The sequence below is a fragment of the Pangasianodon hypophthalmus genome, chromosome 2, assembly GCF_027358585.1.
Source record: "Pangasianodon hypophthalmus isolate fPanHyp1 chromosome 2, fPanHyp1.pri, whole genome shotgun sequence".
NCBI classification, from domain to species: Eukaryota; Metazoa; Chordata; class Actinopteri; order Siluriformes; family Pangasiidae; genus Pangasianodon; species Pangasianodon hypophthalmus.
The window spans coordinates 13,991,354-14,012,556 of NC_069711.1; the positions used below are offsets into that span (position 1 = coordinate 13,991,354).

Consider the following 21,203-nt stretch of genomic DNA (forward strand, 5'->3'; position numbering starts at 1 on the left):
CATTTAAATGCAGAAGAGCAAATTAAAGCATATATACAGAAAAAGTACAGAAAGAATTACATGTGTTTCTGATAGGCAGCCCCAAGTCTCAAAATACAGCATGTGTTATTTTGGCCTCTGTTTTTTTATTATGCACTGAAGAGCTAGCAAATGCCAAAACATTAAATAGAGACTTAAAAGAAGTCCATATGTGAATGAATATGCATTCTGGGCTCAGTATGTTGCCTGTAAGAGGTTTTTAAAACAAAAAACCCTGTAAAGAAAGTCAGGCAGAGTTATAAAAAAAAAAAAAGGGGGGGGGGGGGGGGGTCAATAAAGTAACCTATACATCTCAGCTGTAAAGATAATGTGCAGTCATCTGTAGACTAGTGACAGGCTTGACATTGGAACTTTATGGAGTCACTGTGTGACAAGTAATAAAAATGATGGATTCATGGGAAATATTGGTTTAAAAAATGCCTATCCTTTGGCTCTAAAATTTATCAGGTTTATGAACCAATTGTTTCAAATGATTTGCATTAAGTATTTCTTGTAGGACATTATTAACTGCTGAGCATGATTTTTATGTGCTCCTAAAGGATCATTTTTTTTCTTTTGAAATTCTAGACGATTGTAAGAGAAATATTAAACTGTGCAATTCAGGCAGATTTTTTAGTCTGAGATTTGCATACATGGTGCAATCTTTGCCTCTTTGCTGATGAAAAAAGTCCTGCTTTTTTCTCAATGAACCACATGCTACTGACCCAGTCCTTATCACTGACAGCTAAGTGTCTGTAAATGTTTGCAGTTGAAAGCAGCAACCAGTGTTGGCCATGAACTCTATGTTCTGTCTGTTTGTAAAGGCACTAACATGCATCAAGTGACTAGGAAGCAGTGAAACAATTAAACTAGCAATAAGCACTTTAAATCTTCTGACTATCATTTCAGAAGGATAGGCTGAAAGTGAACTTGCTCTGAACCATTTTGGTGCTCATGTGCTCATTACTCCACTTTTAAAGCCATGGCCCTTAGGTCATAACTAAACGATCTCATAACTCACCCCCTTTAAATGATCTTTTCTGGCAAGTTCTTTTAATCTAAAATACTGATGGGCACCTTGGGTACTGTTTGTATATTTCACATGAGAAGAAAAAATCACACAAGCTTCATTTTCTTTTCATTAGGGCTTTAACAGGCAGCAAAACAGAATTTTTATTCATTCCAAATAATGTAATATGTATTCATAACTTTAACCTTAGCCATAACCTTATTGTCTTATTATAGTTCTTATTGTCATAACAACTATTATTGTCTGTACTGCTAACAATGCTGGATTATGCTTCATTAACAAAAGTTGTCATTTATGACAAACGAAACATTTTAATCTTGTGCCCTTTGGTTTTTGGTAATATCAAGACCAAGTTCTCATATACTAAACATATCCTGTATGCCTTAATTCATATAAAAAGAGGTCTTGTTTGGGTCAAAATACCTGTCTGGGAGCATTGCTAGTGTGGTGTCAGAGTGGACATCTTCTGTAAAACAGACTTTGGTCAGGAAGGCAACAGGTTGCTTATTAGCCAGTGACTATTAGCTTCTATATTCTTATCTAAAGATTATATGTGTACACCATGTGAACTAAAAGTGTTGCTTAATTTAACAGTTTTAAGAAAGACAAGAGGTCTGTAGCAGAAACAGAAAACACTTCTACATCTTCAGAAGTCAAGACTGTTTAATTCAATTTAGCTTCAGTTACATTTTGTGTAGGAGGTTTAATATTGCCACAAAGCAGTTATACAGAAACCCTACAGAAACCAGATTAAAGCAACAGGAAAAAAAGAGCACATTGTGAATAGGAATCTTAATATGAACATGTTAAAGCAAATCATGTGTAAATGGCTCCAAGATGGAGAAGCAGGAGGAACAGAAGCAGAAGGAGAGTATCAGGAGGGTGAGAGGAAACACTAAAGGAGAAGGTCCTTTCACCACCATCAGTGGGAGTGTACCTTTAAAATGGTGTATAAAGTGATCACAGTGCAGGCAGGAACTGTAGCAGGTCAATAGCTGACAGAAAGCATCCTGTCACTCAATTGTCAGACTAAAAATTGAGTGATCGTGTGAGAGAACGTGGGCGACAACACCAACATCCCATGTTGACAGTTCCATGTCTATGAATCCTCAGTCATGCATCTTTATCTGAGGAGCTTAGAAGATTGCCTCATTAAGTAAGTTGTCTTTCAGCATAAATATTGAGACTGTGTCTGAGTCTTGAACACTAACATGAAGGCTATTTCTTACCTGGGAAGCTTTATAGGAACAACCTCAGTTGCCTGCTATAGTCTTCATTATTCTAGGTACTGATAAAGAAGCTGTACCTTCCAATCTCTGCAAGATTATAGTAAACAAAAAAGTATCCTTAGGTACTGTGAAGCAAAATCATTTAGTCCTCTATAGTTCAGGTGCCATGTTTTATAATCTGCGTATTGCTTCTAAAATAGAGGAAATATAGTTATACTTTCTGCTCTTAGTAAGGATTCACAGACATAAAGTTATTTTCCTTTATATTAAACATTATTATTGATGATCAAGAGAAATATGGATTGTATGGCTCCTAAGGGATTGTTCTCAAAACATTAATAAAAAATCACTAAATTCAATGTATTCAAAACAGTAATTCAGTGCCACCATTTCTATGGATAAATGAAAATGAATTTTATACATTCTGGATGTCCATACACTGATCCATGACAAAGTGTAAATATGTTCCTCTAGGCTACCTGCATATGTGGGAACATGTGGTGTGTGTTTGTATGTATTCTTGCATTCCTGTAACTCTTTCCATCTTAACTGTTGATGAGGCTTTAGGGCATTTGCTTTAAATCCTGTCTGGCTCAAAACACTTATGCTGCTTAGAGGTGGAAAGTATTTCTGTGGAAAATTAACCACCAACAACCTTGTGGATCAGCTTCACAGCAGTGAATGTAACTCTCCTTGCTTCTAAAGCCATTAATGCATTCATTTAGAAATAAACATTACAGTTTGGATTCATATGTAGACTTGAAAAATGAAATCAAATTAGCTTTATTTGGTTGGCCATGTGATTTACAGCAGAAATATACTTGCCAATCTTGAGACCTCAGAAACAGGGAGATTGTCCAAGCCCAAGAAGTAGTGGGTAATGGGCATTTAGGTGTAATTTTATATACATTCCTGCATTCTATGTGCATTTTACTGCACCTATTTATTACTAAAAAAGGAAAAGCCCTGTTCTTGGGGGCATCGCATGGCTCAAAGTAACAAAAACATAAAAAAAAACTTTCTAGTGCCATTCTAGTGTCATGACATCAAATGTAAAGTGGTGTTCCATTTATTGATTTTTGAATTTTCTGAAGTGACAATTCATTGTAAAACAGGGAAAATATGGAAGAATAAAGAAATACTGGGGAAAGAGTAGAAAATCAAGACTCTTTCAGAATGATCAAGAGACCTGGACAGGATCTTAAGTTGCATTTTTCTATATGTGTTCATGTGACAGAATCTTTGTAAAGCATGAGAGCGATCTTCTACCCCAACCCTAATAACACACATGGACGTCTGAGAAGGGAATATGGTACCCTTCTCACCAACAAACATCCTTTTCCAGAGCACTATGACCTATTTTCCTGCTAACTCTGTTAATGCTTGTGGGCAAACAGGCAGGCAGCAGACTCTATCTGTGTCTATTAGAGAGAGAGAGCAAGAGTGAGAGCGAGAGTGAGAGAGAGAGAGTGTGTGTATGTATGTATGTGTGTACAGGCTTGTGGACATGCATGAGTTTGCATGCATGTGAATAAGTGTGTTTTAACTTCTGTTATTGTATGTGTGCAGAGAAGGGGATATGGAATTCCAGAGTAGTGTCCTCTTTAATACACAATAACCCTGTTCGTTCATTCTCTATTTAGCACAAAGGCCTGTGCACCTCTGTTGTGTTACTGGAGCTGTAATCAAGAATGTAATAAATGCTTCGACTGGCATATTTCCATGGTAGAATATGCTTTATTCCATTATTTTTGGAATTATTTTTGGAATATTATTTCTGCAGTCATTATCATTACTATTTTTTGTATTATTTCTGGGTCTTGAGAAGTAGTATTGTCTTTTTTTATTATTACTAATAGTGACAATAACAAATTTTGAAAAAAAAGTCCCAAAAGGTGCATACAAATGAGAGGGCAATAAACTATTCTAGAGATAATTAGCTAACAAGCTGGCTGGTATCCGGATATGTGAACCAGCTAATGTTGGAAACTAGCTAACATCATATGAAGTATATTCAAGCTACATTACACAAGTAACCTAAGTTACATGAGTTGACTGGTAACCACTTTACCATGGTCAGGATCGCAGTTATTATTATTTCAGCAGGAACACTGGACACGAAGTGTGAAAGCACCCTGGATGGGACATCAGTCTATCTCATGGCACCAAACACACATGCATTCACATCTAGGGGCAATTTAGCATAGCCAATCCACTGAATGGCTGGGTTTTTTTTTTTGGAGGTGGGGGAAAAAGTCCATTCAGACAGTAACCCAATCAAACTAGGGACCCTGAAGCTGTGAGACAGCAACACTACCTGCTGTGCCACTGTGCCACCCATGTGTAAGGTACGTAATGATTCACAAAGAATTTTGCTTAGAATTTTCCATTTTCTAACTACAATGAATGAAGATAAGTATGTTAAGCTTCAGGTAGTGCCAACAGGTAAACAAAACAAACAAACAAACAAACAAACAAACAAAAACACTACAGTATGGTGTTGGTGTTTGAATTTTACATGTGGAATTTACATGTGTCTTTTTAAATGGCTTTGGAGACATACTTGAGTGTGTACTATTAAATACTGCTATAATATAAAAGAAACTTCCAACCATTTTGTCAGCATCCCAGAAACCTATCTGCCATTAACAGTACAATCAAACTACCTCCAGCTGTATTCTCTCCATTGTTGACCAAGAATACTGCACATTATGTTTTTTTTATAAGGACATTTACTGTGTAAAAGTGACTTATGATCACTTAAGGTAACAAAGGTTAATTTAAGGTTCCAATAATTTTTGTGAACATCTGACTTACCCACTGACTGGAGGTGGATGACAGTCAATTGTGTTAACAACTGTAGAAAGGAGGAGAGAACCAAACTCTAATTTATCCTTATCACTTATTTTAGAACTGAAACAAGGCCCCATAGGAACCTGGGCAAAGTACATGACAAATTCCCCATTGTTCCATTAAAATAGTTTATATTTGGGTCTTCCTGACACAACTGAACACTGTAATAGTTAGCTCCATGTGGGGAATTTTGGTCTGTAATTCATCTGTGTTTATGGCATAAGGCTTAAAAACACCCATTTTCTGTGGCTAAAGTAGGACACACAAAAGAAGGACAACATGTTGTATTGTGGCACAGATGTGTGTATCTTTAAAAGTAAGAATGCATGTGTGTACCGTCACCACATGAAAAGGACATGAATCTGCAGTGTAGCTAATCTTGACTTTTTATTCTTTTATGGTTATTTGATCTGAGATCACAGTAAACTTATCCTAGATTAGGACAAGTGGCTTGTAGGATAGGCAGGGATGTATGGTGCAACAACACACTCTCTGTACGCTGCCACCTACGAGAGGATCGGTTTCATGTGAAGATCTGTTTTTCTATGCTAAAGCGCAAGATCTGTGCAAAGGTCTGTTAAACGGAAAATGGTTACCACTAGAGACATCTTCCATTCCCTTCTGTAGGAGCCTCAGGGCTCTCTCTCTCTCTCTCTCTCTCTCCTCTGCAAAATAGAAGCAGGCACACATCTGGGACAATTTTATCTGGTCAATATTTCACAGAGGTAAACCACTCTACAGCTGTGATGGGGATTAAACTGACGGCAAGATAGGGGTGCGTAACAAGCTGGACCGGGAGAAAGTTTAGGATCCCTATGCAGGAGGGCTTTATTGACAGAAACAAACACAGTCCAAAATCCAAAACCGTAGAAACAAGGGTTAAAACACAATCTGGCCTCAAACGGCAGGACCAGAGGATAATCCAAAGGCAAGACTTCGCAAAGTGGTCCTGAAACTCTGAGCTTATATATGTGAAATGGAGAAGTGAACAGGAAATTGGGGTCAGAGGTTGGAACTAAGCTGGTGTTACAGGGTCTATGGTAAAAGATTTGTCTTTGCTTTCAAAATATTTTTGACATTTTTTATATTCCTATTTAAATTCCTGTTTTTTTTTTAAATCTTGTAACTAAATGTATTTGAGAATACTTGAGAATCTGATCAGAAATGTCCTCGGATCGGATAACAACTTCACTCTTCTCATTACTGTTGCTGGATCAAGCGGCACGCTTGTTAATTGCCGTTTTTATGTCTTCTTCTTTTTTTAAAGTCTTTGTTTTCAAAGTCCGTGAATAATGTGTCAGCGGTGATAGTCATCACTTCTTTTAAAAACTCACTGTCTGTAAAGGGGCTTCTTGTGCTTGGCAAGGAGATAGCTAACACAGAGTGAAGCCTCAGTTGCAGCTTTAGCTCTGTCAGTGGGTTTTGTGAAAAGTGATTGCCGGGCTTTTAAAACCAATTTTAACTCCCAAATTCTTTTGTCTTTTATTTCGTTTTTGGGTGGGAATGAATCCTTGAATTTTGGATGGTAAGTGGTGTGATGGTGCTCCTAATTACCTTTTATGCTAAAGCCTGGTGACATATCAAGCAGGCAGTCTTTTCTTTCACCATTGTAAAAGCAAATTTTTTCCCCCTATTTGGCCTGGAAATGATATATTTTCCCCTTCTTTCATTGCTTGGCCTTGGATTCCTGAACAGAGGTCGTTCATTGATAGTACACATAGGGAGTTATCAATTGCCAACTACGTAGCTTAACAGCAGGTTGATGTTATGCAGCTGGAAACAGTTATCTGCAAAGGTAACCTAATGTCATACTGTAATTGGCCATGTTTTTCTTGGGCTAATCCCTGTCCAAGAGCGGATATTTACCACTGCATGTTTTTTTTTGTTTTGTATTTTTAAAAAGGTGTTGTGATATTGACAGTACACGGATGGTTGCGAGCTACTAAAAATGCCTTGTTGATCAACTGGTAGGTCGTGACAGACAGGTTGATAATCACAGCTCTAAGACATCAAGCCTGGAAGATATTCGAATTTCTAGTTACTTTCTAATTGTGTGTTTGTGCTCTGCTTTGAAGGAATGCCTTAGTGTTTTTTTTTAATTTTTTTTATTCAGCCTAACCTCCATCTACCAGATATGTGCTGTAACAACAATTTTGTAACATTATCTTGTACTGAGAAAAGAACAGAAAACCTGTTTGCTTGAAATACTGGCAGTTTTTGGGCAGTTTTGGACCTTGATAACTACATTTAGGAAAGTTTAGGAAATTTTGGTCCTTGATAACTACATTTATCATGATGACTGTCAGCTGTCAGAAACCATCAAATATTAGTGGCCAGTCATCTCCCACCAGTCGGCCCTTGTCAGCAGGAATCAGGGTCAGCTGAGCAAGATGAGTCAATGTCAAAGGCCAACAGGAGATAGTTCTCTGATTGTTTAGCATATAATGAATCAGTGCAAAGCAAGCAATCACTCTCAAGAGAATACACCCACAAAATATTACCTATTCAATTTTGCTCCTCTGTGCATTATTTCCAAATTATTCCAGAAGCTCATTTGCCATAGCTATCTATATTTTTTTGGGCGAGCAGAGCATTTATGAGAAGCGCTGATTTGATTAGTTGTTGCAGCAGCATTCATAACCCCACCTCTGTAGTGTATTCATTCTAACCCAATGCCTTTTTTTATAAATGCGCTACTCTTCACCAGGTTACTTTCAGTGCTAATGTTCACAAAAACAGATTGCAAATGCAGACAAAGATCTGATACAGACTACTGCCCTCTACTGGTATGGTGAGTTATCAATCTGGTGAAGAATGTACCTCCATGTTTCTCATCAGGTGTAGTCTTTACAGTGCATCTTTTCACAGAATACATGAGAGGCAACTTTCAGTCAGCCTTGATTGTATTAGTCATTCTACATCAGTTTGGTGTGTCATGGCCCTGCAGTTGTGTGGTATGCATGTGGCAGCTTCCTGTTTCCATGTGTACATTGCACAACAACAAATTCTTTTCTCTAAAAAAGTAGTCCCATAGTCCCATAACATGGATTTAAAGCGCAATTTACAAATCCCTCCAAAAATGTTTTGCATTTTCAACTGCCTTTATCTAATAAGTTGATTTTCAAGCAAACTTTTTTTTTTTAGGGAAATTTGTTGTAGTTCATATCCATAATAACTGCACACACAGTATACATTATGTTAAAATGACACTGGAATTTATCTTCAAGGAGAGAGAGAGAGAGAGAGAGCCCTGGGGCTGCTACAGGGAACTGCTAGAAGATTCAGCCCATTCAAATGGGACTTATTTCTATAAATGAGCCATAATGTCAGTTTTATACTGTACAGTGATGCTGGGGATCCTGCTGCCTAAGGTTGTTTGTTTAATCATACTACTACTACTACTACTACTACTACTACATACACACAAACACACACACACACACGGTGCATTTGAGTTTTTGACAGATTATAAATTGAACGCGAGGCGTGTAGTACTGAGAGAATAGGAGTGGAAGGAATAATAATAATAATAATAAGGAAGCACTGACAAAAAAGTAAGGGAGAGTAGAAGACGGCTTTATGTGATCTCCATTTCACCACTCCCACAGGTGAATAGAGTGTCAAGAACTCCACTGACAGCCAAACACATACAAAGATTAAAGGAGACAGAGCACAGAGAAAGAATAGGGGGATTAGTGGTGTAGTGTGGCATTCTGTGGCGCTTGTTCATTTCTGGATCAGAGCAATATGAGTAAGTGAGGTGGTGTGCTGAAATGTGAGGAGAAAGGTAAAGAATGAGCTGACAGTACATGCTGGATGAAAGGTAAAATTGTGGTCTATGTTGACTTATTTGTGGTATTCTAGCCATTGATTAAAGATTGCCCTTTACAAAAAAACGGGAGGCAATAATGAGAAATAATGGACTTTAAATAAAGAGATCATGCATGACTACACATACAGTATGTTGGTTCATATGTTCAGGCAGATTAGTGTCAAACCAGGGCTTTTTTTTTTTTAAACACACATACACACATCCTTTTACCTCATCCATTTGAGTGTTTGTCACTGACTGAATTGTTTTCTCTGACACTCTCACTCAATCGAGAGATGAGTTTGAGATGTAGCTGAAGCATTCTGTCCTCAGAATACTGATGAGGCTTCCTATGGGGATGCATGTCCTTACATATGCAGAGTAAACTGTAATGTGATGGTGACTTGATCCTATAGTTTGTACATTTCTCTGTCTCTTCTCAGTCCTCTGCTGTTTCTGTTCTTGAAAAAAAAAAATCAGATGCATTGTGATATACATGAGGTCTGCTTCCTCTTCCATTATCCATTTTTCAGGTTGTCTTAATGATAGTTACTCAGTGCCTTACAGATGTAAGACTTTAAACTCTCAGGGTGTGGGGTCCAGACTCACATTCCTCTTTCATAAGTACATACCTTCCCTATTAGTTTCGCTGTAGTTCCCGAATAATTCATAAAATTGATCTTCTGTAGGTGCTTTATCCTAATCAGAGTCAGGGTGGATCCAGAGGTTATCTCAGGAACACTGGGTGAGGCAGGAATATACCCATACAGGACACACGTCAATCTCAGGGCAACACACACAGATACACTCATAATATTATTCATAGCTAGGGGACATTTAGAGTAGCCAGTCCACCTACCGGCATGTTTTGGTTCATGTGAAACTATGGCCTCTGAGCTGTGAGGCACAAACACAACTTCCTGTGCCAATGAGTCAGTTTACAGTACTGAATAATATGCTTCAAGATGAATAAATGAATGATTAACTAGGACTGTAAGTAGAAACTAGTAGAAACAGTGGTAGCAGGGGCTGGATCTGAGTTTGACTGTGTATATTGTGTAATAAAGACTTATCCTGTTCTCTTTAGCGTTTGTGATCATTTTGTGTGTGCATGTTGCTACAAAACAGCTGTGATTTGGGTATTTATTATTATTATTATTATTATTATTATTATTATTATTATTATATTGTGATTTCTCACACTAGCAGTTAATTCGGCGTGTATGTAAGTGCAGTGTGTTTTTGACTTACCTTGTAATGCCACTCCTGTATGTTTGTGCGCTGTTTCATGTGTACCGTAATTGTGTATAATTTGAGGCATTCTTTGTAATTACTTCTTTCAGTACACAGCATTCCATACAACTGACTTTTCAAAACACAGACCAGCCACTGCATTTTACAGGGCACAAAACATTGGGAATTGGTATATATGATTACTGTACACTGCTGGAAAAAATAATTGGGGACATCCAGCTTTTCAAAATATTATTGAATGAGCATGTTATAACTAGGTCTATTTTGAAGAAAATACTTGTATATATCGCAAGTGTATATATTTGAGACAAACACAAAAAAGGATTTCCTAAGTGTTTGTAGAGCTGGCTGAGCACCTCACTTGAACCTTTCGCTCCAATTCCTTCCAGACCAGGTGAGAGGAAAGTATGTTTTTCTGTGCTGGAGTTTGACATCAGGTCACTCTCTAGAGTTGTTACAGCGTTTCCTTTTGCTGGCGTCCCAGTGTTTTGTCCTAATATGTGAAAGAGCAGCCAACATACTTCTGTGCCACTTTTATCTGCTCACTATTACACTGTGGTAAACCACCGAAAATATAGCAGCTCAAATGTACTGTACTTTTCAACAATTATGATTTGTTTTCAAAATGGATCCAGGATTTTAATATTATTTGACACTGGTATGGTATCCATCTGCAGTGCAGCTGAATCCATGAGTTTAATACAGTCCCCTTAGAAGCTCAACACATAAGGAGAAAAACATCACACCAATTAACTTTTCCTGACAGTGAGAAACAGAACAATAGACAGAAAAAGTGAAGACTGTGGATTTTGCCAGCTTGGTTCTATGACAGAAGGTATTAGATCATGACAGTAAATGAAAGGAGGCATGACAAGCAAAGCGGGAGACAAAAGTGGGATGGGTTGGATGAAAAGGCATGGGGGATGAGTGATGGGCATACATGTGTGGTGGCGTGACTGAGCATGCAGCTGCTGCTCCTCTCACATGGCAGGATGAAAGTGAGGCACTAGATCTGTCAGTGACTTTACACGTTAAGAAAATATGGTGACTGCTACTGAAGATAATGAAACTATGCTAAGTGCCTAGTGAGCTGAAAGAGTACACAATCCAGTTTTGTTTAACGGTGATCATGCTGAATTCAACCAAGACTTGGCTAAGTGATAGGCGTTTCACACACAAAACGTGAAAAGATTACAAGGTTAACTTTCATTTAGCTGATTTTCAGTTTTGCAGCCCTTTCTCAGAACCTTGCCAGGCTCAAACTAGTCATAACGTGACATCTAACATACTGTAATTTGTGCAATCTTCCTCTGCTGGTTTACTAGCTTTAAGCTTATGTTTGAATCTGCTGATTAAAAGCAAGTCACAGAATTAATGCATTATAAACCATCATCATATTAGGAAGTAATGCTCTGGCTTTTGCTCACACTCAAGCCTACCAAGAACATTACTGGGGATTTTATTAGGTCTGGTTCTGGCAAACTGACTGGCCAACTTTTATGTAATTTCAAGTCCAACTCAGGTTCAGCCAGAACATTTACGGAAAAACTGAATGTGTGAAAAGAGTATAGCTTTATCCTTTAAATGGTATTTTTACAAGTTTAACCGGAACAATGCACATAGTTACAGAGAAAATCCTTAGTAAGTCATTAAGGTCTTCTCGAGTTAGGTTCCTGATTTGGACATTAGTGTGGGCTGTTTATCCCTGCAGGGTCATCTGGCCAACAAACTGGTCCCTAGTTACGTAGCACATGACCCTTAACAGGAAGAATACTTTGAAGCTTCACTGAGAGAGGAGTGTACGCAGTACTCTCCTGCCACCCCTCCCAGCTGTGGGTTCACTTTATATCTCGACATAAGAAATCCTGGCTTGACAAGGTTTAAAATAGGTATACTTTTGCATATCACTCTGTCTCAGTTAATGCACTTTTTCAGTTCCTTTATCTCTATTGCTGTCTTTATGTAGTAGTTGTAAAAAACTGTTGCCAATTCAGGTTTTTCCCCTGGGCCATCCTGCTTTGAACTGTGAGACACCATTACTCTGCAGCACATTTTATATTATGGATTCTTTACTTTAGCTCAAATCTTAAATAGAGCTTGAATTTATTATTTACCTTTGTACTACTTTTGCCAAAAGACCCAGAAATGCAACCTTTCATTTAATTTATTAGTTTATCGAGACTAATGTCCAGTATATCTACTAACAAGGTTAATGCTCCTGCTCAGAGGTGACATTGCGACAGTGTGCCTCATGCTCACACAACACTCACAGGTCAATGCACTCATGCCATTTACTAATGCTAACATTTCCAGGCAGATCATGTGTCTCTCATGCTGCAGTTTATTCTTGGTGCTTTAAGACTACTCAAGTCAAAGAACTTGTTCTCAGCTCATAAAACCTTAAACAGATGCACTGTATTTTGAGCAAGCCAGACTGTGAAATATTCCTTGAAGTAATATGTTCATATTAGCTCTCTCGTTTCCTTTCCTTTCCTCTCCTCTCCTCTCCTCACCCAGCACTTCCCAGTGAGGTACAATATTGTGCCTTTGTGTGCCCACATAAAAACGTCATGTGATCCGAAGCTGTTCTGGAATTCCGGGGGCCTCACGTGGACTGGAAGTTCAGTGAGTGAATTATAGGGGACATTGTGGCATGAAGGACAACAAAGTTTCCACTTCCATGTAGAGAAAGTGTGTGCGTGTGTGTGTGTCAGCGAGTGACGACCACATATTCTGCGTTTAATGATCAGGTAACTTCTATTGACTGCTCTGTAAAAATCTGTGGAGGAGCCCAAAGGCAGCCACCTTAAAACACCACCATCACAACTTTCATGAGTGTCAGAGAAAAAAGCAGCGCTATTTGTTTGGGGCAAGCCCCCACCACCTCCACACCCACACTTCAAAGGAGTGCGGTAATTATAGTGGTTGCATAATCCCACACTACTTCCTTGTGGAAGGGAAATAAAATGGGGCTCCTTCTCTAGAGAAAGTGTGAAGGAATGCTGCTAAATCTCACTCTCATTCTATCTGCTAAAGAAAAATTAACAACAAAAACCTGTGCATAAAACCACTTCACTGTTGTGTTATTAACACTGTAGAAAAGAGTTACCATGCAGGGTGAGTTGCCATTGTCATCTACACACCTCCTGCCAAGTTATAAATAACACTTAAATAACGCGTAGCTTAAGCATACACATGGATACATGAATCTACTTTGAGGACATGACATTTAAATAGCACACAGCTGATCTGAGGTTCTCAATCTGCACAGTGTTGTACAATGTCAGGTGTTGGGTTGCTGGAGTTTTGTGAAGTCTGATTGTCTAGCAAGCACTTTCACTGCTTTTATGCAGGCCAAAACCTAAACAAACTTTTAGCATCATTTAAACTTTACATACTGATATGATACACTATTGAAATGGTATATATCAAGTGATGTTCCAATGAATTAAATGTGTTTAAACATTGTTTTCTATAGGTCCAGGATTATCAAATGGTGGCCTGTGGCCAGTTCTGGCACTTGTGTCTTCTCTGGCCCCAACCCATTCCCCAATATGTACAATCTCTAAAAATAGGTAATAAAGTAATGAATAATATCCTACCATCAAGACCTAAATGTATAAATAGATGTAGGCAGTACTCTTGTGCTGTGTGTGTTTGTTTGTGTGTGTGTGTGTGTTTGTTTGTTAGTTTTTCATTACATGCTGCACTGGGGGGTCAGCCAAATATCCTCACATGGACAGGAATATCTGAGCGTTTTGACCATGTGGGGACATTTGGCTGGTTCCCATGAGGAAAACCACTGTTATTAGCTATTAGCCTGAAAAAACTTGTGCTGTTAGGCCAAGTGTGGGGAAAATAGTGAGGAAAGAGAATGTAAGTGAGGAGAAATTGGTAATGACAAGTGGATGCACATCTCTATCAGCATTTCCGTTTTAATCAAGACTATCTCAGTCCCAAGTTTTGTGTAAAATGTGACAAGTAGTGGTGGCTCTGTAATTAAATTATCTATAAGAGTAGATTTTAACAGGGATTTCTTTTTACTCTTACAAATTTTCCACCACAGTTTTTCGGTGGCTGAATATCATATGGTGTGCACTAACTCTTAGGACACTGTATTCAGTGACTGTAATGTAATGGTCTCCCATTGAATGCTGGGAATCCTTTTATTAGCATCATTTTATTAGCAGAATTAGCATCATTAACTATTTTGGGGGGAAGGTTGATGTGTATGGTGGGGTATGACTCAAACAATACATACTCTGCCAGAATTTCTCAGAATCTGCCAGAAAGTCTACTTGATGACACGTTCTCTAGGTCCTAGAGAAGAGAACTGAAAATACAGAAGACAGGCCACCTCAGTAGGAAGCACTTGTTCCCCCTAAAGTTATATATTAGCACTTTTTCTGACAGCATATCTACCATAGAACTTATACAAAATTGCACTTATACAAAAGTGAAATTTTCTATATTAAAATGCACTTTTAAGCTCACTGTAGGTATATGGTTCAGTCATCTTCAGTAGAAATGGAAAGTTAGTTATTGCTATTGGGGTATTGCTGATAAGGAGATCTTTTGGCAGTTCATAATGAGGATAATCGCATTAAATTAGGTTAAAATCATACCCAAGCAGTTACTTAAAAAGTGATCATTCCTGAGTACCAGTCTGCTTAATCCTTTGTATTGTGCACTTTTAGCTATCCATTGCACTGTGTCTGTACAATACTATACATAATAATCTTATTATGTTCTACATTATCAGATTCAGAACTGTGTTTTACTGGTCAAGTACTTACAAGGAGTTTGGCACAAGCTGTCAGTGTAGCTATATGAACATTACAAAAGGAATTTAAAGGTGTTCACAGCCATCGTAGTCTTATCTAGTATGGTAAGCTGGAGAAACTCCTTCTGAAATTCACTAGTGACACACAACCCAGGCAGACATCTGTTGCACCATCATGTTGTGAAATGTATTAGACTCCTACAATAAAATTTACTATTGGAACCATGTTTAATAGCATGCTTAACAAAAGCTTTAAAGTATTGAAGGATCAGAATCTAAAAGTCCAATTTTAAAGCATTTCTATCCTTTTGAGAGTGGTCTCCATCAGGATGTTTGCTCCCCACTGCAACTGCTCTCTTCAACACCAAATCTCAACCCACCATGAATGTGTATGTTGGTCCATGTAAGAAACCTGAGTGGCCACTGAGAGAATGGTTTTGTCAGAAAGTTGTTCAGAGGCTTTCCTAAGGAACTGCCATGAGGAATCTCATTAATGCAGCACATAAATATGATTAGTGTGTGTGTGTGTGTTGCAAATATGACATATGGAATGTGCTTTAAAAGAGCTCTGGAGAGAAAGCAAGAAAAAGAGAGAGAGAGAACATGATTGTGTGTGGAATGGAAACCAGCTGGGTTTTTTTTCTGGAGCTAGTATAACAGTGCATGCATATAAACATTATGTGGAATCTTTCCTTTTCAGTGCAGAACAGCATCATTATCTAGCTACTAAATACTGATAAAAGGTCATAGGTTATCGAAAAATATCTCCGTGACTTTACATTCAACAAGATGTTCTTCTTCTTCTTTCTATCTCTAAGACTTTTTCTCTCTCTAACACTTCTGTAAGACTTTTAAAATGGTTGTATAAGGGCATGAAGACTGAGATCCTGAGAGCAAGTTTCTACTGAGGTTTAGGTTGCTCAGTTTGTGTTTATATGTGTGTGGGCATATTTTGATATCTTGGTGGGGACCAAATGTCCCCACAAGGATAAGAATATCTGACAGTTTTGACCTTGTGGCTCTGTGACATTTGGCTGGTCCTCATGAGGAAAACTGCCTTTATTTAAAACAAACAGAAGAGCCACAAGGTCCTCACAAGAATAGTAAGACAAAGACAAACATGTGTGTGTATGTGTGTGTGTTTGTAAGAAAGATAAGATGGAAAATAGCACACAACTGGCCCTCCATTGATCCCCTGTAGACTGTGGCTTGATGGAAACAGACTCACGGGTTCCATGTGCTGACGCCATGGTCAGCTGATGATGAGGCCAGTTACAGAATGTTAGTAAGCCCTTTTTCCCTCATCCTCTCATTCTATCTCTCTGCTCCTTTGTAAAAGACAGAGCAGAATCACTGACTTGTGTACAGTCTGTGTACAATTGATTAATACATTTTACAGCTTAACTAAGCAGATTGTGCTGTTTTGGCTTGAGGCAGGATTTCCTTCTCTGAAGATTCAATGGTCAGATGTTTAAGGGATTATAAAGAGAGAGAAATAAAGCACATGAAAACTGAAACTGAAATACATTGTCCTCTCTCTTTTCTCATCAGTGCCGTCCTCAGATACAGGTGTGCAACTCATCTCTTGCATAAACTACTTTTTGACTTGGGTGATATCACTCAGTTTGCTCAGAGTGTATGTTTTGTTGCCCAAGTGCTTTCAGTAGATATGTGTTCTCTCATTTTCTGCCCACTGTGCATATCTTTATTGAGCCAGCATATGATATTTCACTTGAGGAGAAGAGAGGAGGAATAGGATACTTCTTTTGCTCGCCAATAGCAACAGAGCTCGTAGTGCATTTCTTTTGTGCTCTTTTCTGGGAAAGCTATCTGTGTTTGTGTGTGTGTGTGTGTGTGTGTGTGTGTGTGTGTGGCCAGAGAACAGCCAGGCTGAACAAACACCATATTGTGCACTTTTCTATTGGGTTTATTTCTTCACTCATAGACCTAAGCAGTCCTTCCACATTCAGCTCTGTCTCGGGTAGAAGAGAAAGTTTTTATGAAACACAGGACTGAATGGCAAAGCAAAAATCTCCAAATGCACAACAAGGCAAATCTACTATATTTGTAGCACATACAGTTGATTATTATTTATAAGGACTTATAATCGTAAAAATAATACAAATGGGTTTCTTTTACTTTTATACCTGCGCTGGTCATCCTATCAGGTAAAAATATATAGGTATACCCTTCCTGACTGTTCCGTTGCTCTGTACATTAATAGGAAATGACCGCCATAGAAGCACCACTGACCAAATATTATTTGGCTAGTGGATCAGTCTCAGCACTGCCAAAAATCAGTGACACTGACATTGATACTGTAATGTGTATGGAGCTGGTGCAAGTGCAGCAATGCTGGGGTTTGAACAGTGTGTACTTACTAGCCAGTGTATTAGACATAATAAAGTCCACCTTGTAGGTGTGAAGTTGAATACTATAGCTATGATCATTATTTAGCCTTTCAGCAGTGTCAGTTTCTGACCACAGAACTGGATATTTTTGGTTGGCGGACTGTTTCTCAGCAGTGACAATAAAGTATTTAAAAATCACAACAATGCTACTGCACCTGATTCACTTGTTCCACCTCCACGTCCATTACCATACCACTACCATGTCAGTGTCATTGCTGAGCTGTGTCCATCGGATACGTATTGTTGGTAAGCAGACGATTCTCAACCCAGCATTAGCATGCCAAAATTCCCAGCATTGCTGCTGTGTCACACACTATAATGCCACTACCATGTCAGTGTCACTGCTGTGTGAAGAACACCCAAATAGCATCAGGTGTGGTCCTATAGTGCCCCTTCTATTAACTGCCTGGGTACTGGGAAATGTGACAAATCATGCATAGCAACAGAGGGACTACAGCTCATAATTATATGCCTCTATATGGTGAGTGCACCTGCAAATTGGCCACTGAGTGTGTAAGTTGAAAAATAAACAAATATCTCTGTGTCTGTATTGCCAATGCATCAGTCACAGAACCACAATAAAGTTTCTAGACAAAACTGTCTAAAACTATGGCATCATAGCTACGCCGCAATGATATTTCAAGCAAGAAGTACCTTTCAGAGGAAGCCTGAAATTCACTGACAGGAATAGCTGGACGTATTTGGGACAGCAAAATTTAATTCAATTTAGTTCATTTACTAAACTATAAGGTATATAGCACAATAGGCATTGTCACAGACCAGCTTTACAGAAATCCCAGTCTAGTGACAGCAGTAAAGAAAAACTTCCTGAGATGACATGAGGAAGAAAGCTTAAGAGGAGCCAGGCTTCCAACTGGGGAGCCTATCCTATTCTGAGTGACACATGGAGAGTGGTATGAGCTATAAACCTGAAGGCTGAGGTAAATTATATGAGCCTCCCTTTAGGTTCATAAACAGAAATGTGGATGCTAGTCAGTTATAAGTTTAAACCTGTCACAAAGAATCACAGCTGAAATTATTAGGTTAAAATAAATGTGATATTATAGGAAGGGCTGTAAATTAAAAAGTTAGGATACATACTGTAAGTATAACCTAGTATAAGAAACAAAGTCTTGCCTTAGACTTTGGAGCTGTGGGAGTTACTATGGCCTAATAAATTATCTTTTACTTCTTTTCTGTTTGTCTTGATGGGTTTCTCGTTTGAAAAAGCCAGAGAAAATGTTAAAATCTTACTAGTTGAGCTTAACTGTTCAGCACGACCGCTTCTCCTGGGTCTCTTCTGCTGCTCCATTTTCCTTCAGCTAATGTTTGAAAAAAGTGTAGATGAGTGTCCAAAACTGCTCTGAGCAGAAATACCAATCTACTTCCTCACTCACCTCCAAAATCCCCTTGAAAAACATTTATAAAATTGTTGCCAGTTTGTCTTTGTACTGTGCCACTACTTTATTTGAGTTGCACTTTATCACCAGTCTTGTATAAGTCTGCTTTTATTTAAATTGGAACTTACATTTATTTAAATAGCCTCCGCCAACACAGACTGTTTTTGTGTGCTGTGCACACACTGGAGCATACACACACCAGGTCCCACTCAGAAAGTCTGTATGACAGGAATAACAAGCTTACATAGGATGCAGTAAACTCCCCCCTACATAACTTCCCAACAGTGGCACACAGCTGGCCACTGTACAGGTCAAGGGTCAAACTTTGCTAAAGGCAGTTGTAGGAAAACACAAAACTATAGAAGAAGGTCATCAAATCTGAATGAAGTTTCTTTTTTCCTTTTTTGGTGGAGGAGGTTTTTAAACAGAACAGAATTAGCAGAGGAAGGTTTTTTAAAATCAGTGTATGTGGAATCACTGTTTTGGTGAAACAACTGCCAACTTAGACTGCATATATCTAACTACACTTTTACTTCTGTCATCTAGAAAGCTCCCATGGGTTTATATATTATACACACACCCGTGATACGTAAATTATGGCAATAACAGACTGTGCGTGCACACACACACACACACACCCACACACACACCTTTTTCCACATTCCAAGTGTTGCTGGTCAGAAGAGACAAACATCTGAACTCCCAGTACTTCTTAGTTCCTCACCCTGATGTCATACTGCATCTAACAGGAATTTAACTTGAGAAGGTAGATAGTCATGTTAATCGGGTAACTTAAAAAAAAAAAGAATCAGAGGCCATCTACCTTCTGCATTTAATGGATGCATCTGCCTTTTTGGTGCTCTGTGTAGGTGTACAGTTAGAGACTATAGCTCATTTTTTGCATGCATAATTTGTCTTAATGATCCTCATGCCATTTATCAGTGTCAGTTTCTGAGCACAGCACTGGTGTTTGTTTGGCATTTTTGGTTGGAGGACTGTTTCTTAACCCAGGTGAGGTGTTTAAAAGACCCAAGCAACACTTCTGTGCTGGACACTCAAACCACCAGAACAGAACCTGCTGCAGTCTGCTATAAAACTTGAAAGACTGGGAGAAAATTCACCTATCAGCAGTACAGTGATCTCAAACACAAGGCCAAATCAAAACTCATATCTGAATCCTGTTGAGTATCTGTTTGAAAATTGCAGTCACCAAACAACAGCCAACCAACGTGAAGAACATGGAGCAAATCTGCCAGGAAGAATGGATGAAAATCACTCCCAAACAGTTTGCAAAGCTGGTAGGAACTTATCCCAACAGACTTAAAGCCGTTATTGCAGCAAAAGATGGTTCTACCAAGTACTAGTGTGAAGGGGTTAAATACTTATGCAAGCAGCATTTTCAAGTTTTTAAATAATATTGAACAGCATACATGTTTGCAATAAAATACTGGCTGCAACAATCTGGGTAAGTGTCATTTGTAATCCAGACAAATCTGATAACTTTAGGGGGTTGAAACACACACACACACACACACACACACACATATATATATATATATATATATGTGACATTTTCTAAATGCCTTGTGTAATTAAAGAGAACAGCAGAAGCTCAGTTTCTGTTTCTCTGGAATCCTTGGCCTCACTTTGGTTTAACTTTTCCATCCAATTTTGTGTTACTCTGTTTTGACTTAAAGCATAAACTGCTGCTTACTCAGGGCTTAATCAGATAAATAGGGCATAATGTGATATATCTAGCCATGTGGTCTGACTTACAAAAACCACCAGTCAGTTCTAAAAATGAATTAAACAGGAAGCTTTCAGATTTTTGTTCAAGTTGTAGTCTGTTTTTTACCACACCAGGAAGGGAGGCCTAATAGCAGACCATTAGCCAAACTGAGGATTGATGCTGGACTGTTCCATCAGGCAGGATGGTAGAGTGCAAGGTCTTGTTGGATATCCAGTCAGGTCCATAAGTATTTGGACAGTGACCCAATTTTCTTAATTTTGCCTCTGTATGCCACCAAAAAAGGATTTGAAGCAATCCAGATGTGACTGAAGTGTAGACTTCCAGCTTTAATTCAAGGGGTTTAACAAAAATATTGCATTAACCGTTTAGGAATTACAGCCATTTTTTTTACAGAGTCAAATCCATTGTGGTGGTGTACAGAGGCAAATTTATGAAAATTGGGTCACTGTCCAAATACTTATGGAGCTGACTGTATATGAGAAAAATTCTTTCACCTCAGTGACTAGCTATAACTCACTAGCATTTATTCTGCTATCATTTTTGCTGGCCTGTCAGGAGCAGTCTTGTGAGGGAATGTACTGAAACGAGAGAGAGAGAGAGAGAGAGAGAAGTAAGGACAGGGTGTACCCATATATTCGGGTACAGATTTTTTAGATGCTTAGGG

General features: G+C 38.5%; 1 protein-coding gene and 1 long non-coding RNA gene across 2 annotated transcripts in view; one reads left to right on the plus strand and one right to left on the minus strand.

Annotated features, from left to right (window-relative positions):
• cfap100 (cilia and flagella associated protein 100) overlaps window positions 1-19,039 on the minus strand; it is a 50,241-nt gene extending 31,202 nt beyond the window's left edge. The window contains exon 1 of the mRNA XM_053230529.1: window positions 18,644-19,039. The gene's annotated coding sequence lies outside the window, so the exon portion shown is untranslated. The remainder of the gene's footprint in view (window positions 1-18,643) is intronic.
• LOC128317609 (uncharacterized) lies at window positions 10,031-18,650 on the plus strand. Its single transcript, XR_008301134.1, has 3 exons — window positions 10,031-10,080; window positions 12,713-12,945; window positions 13,674-18,650. It is a non-coding gene; the product is annotated as an uncharacterized LOC128317609 (long non-coding RNA).
• Window positions 19,040-21,203: the final 2,164 nt, after the last annotated feature.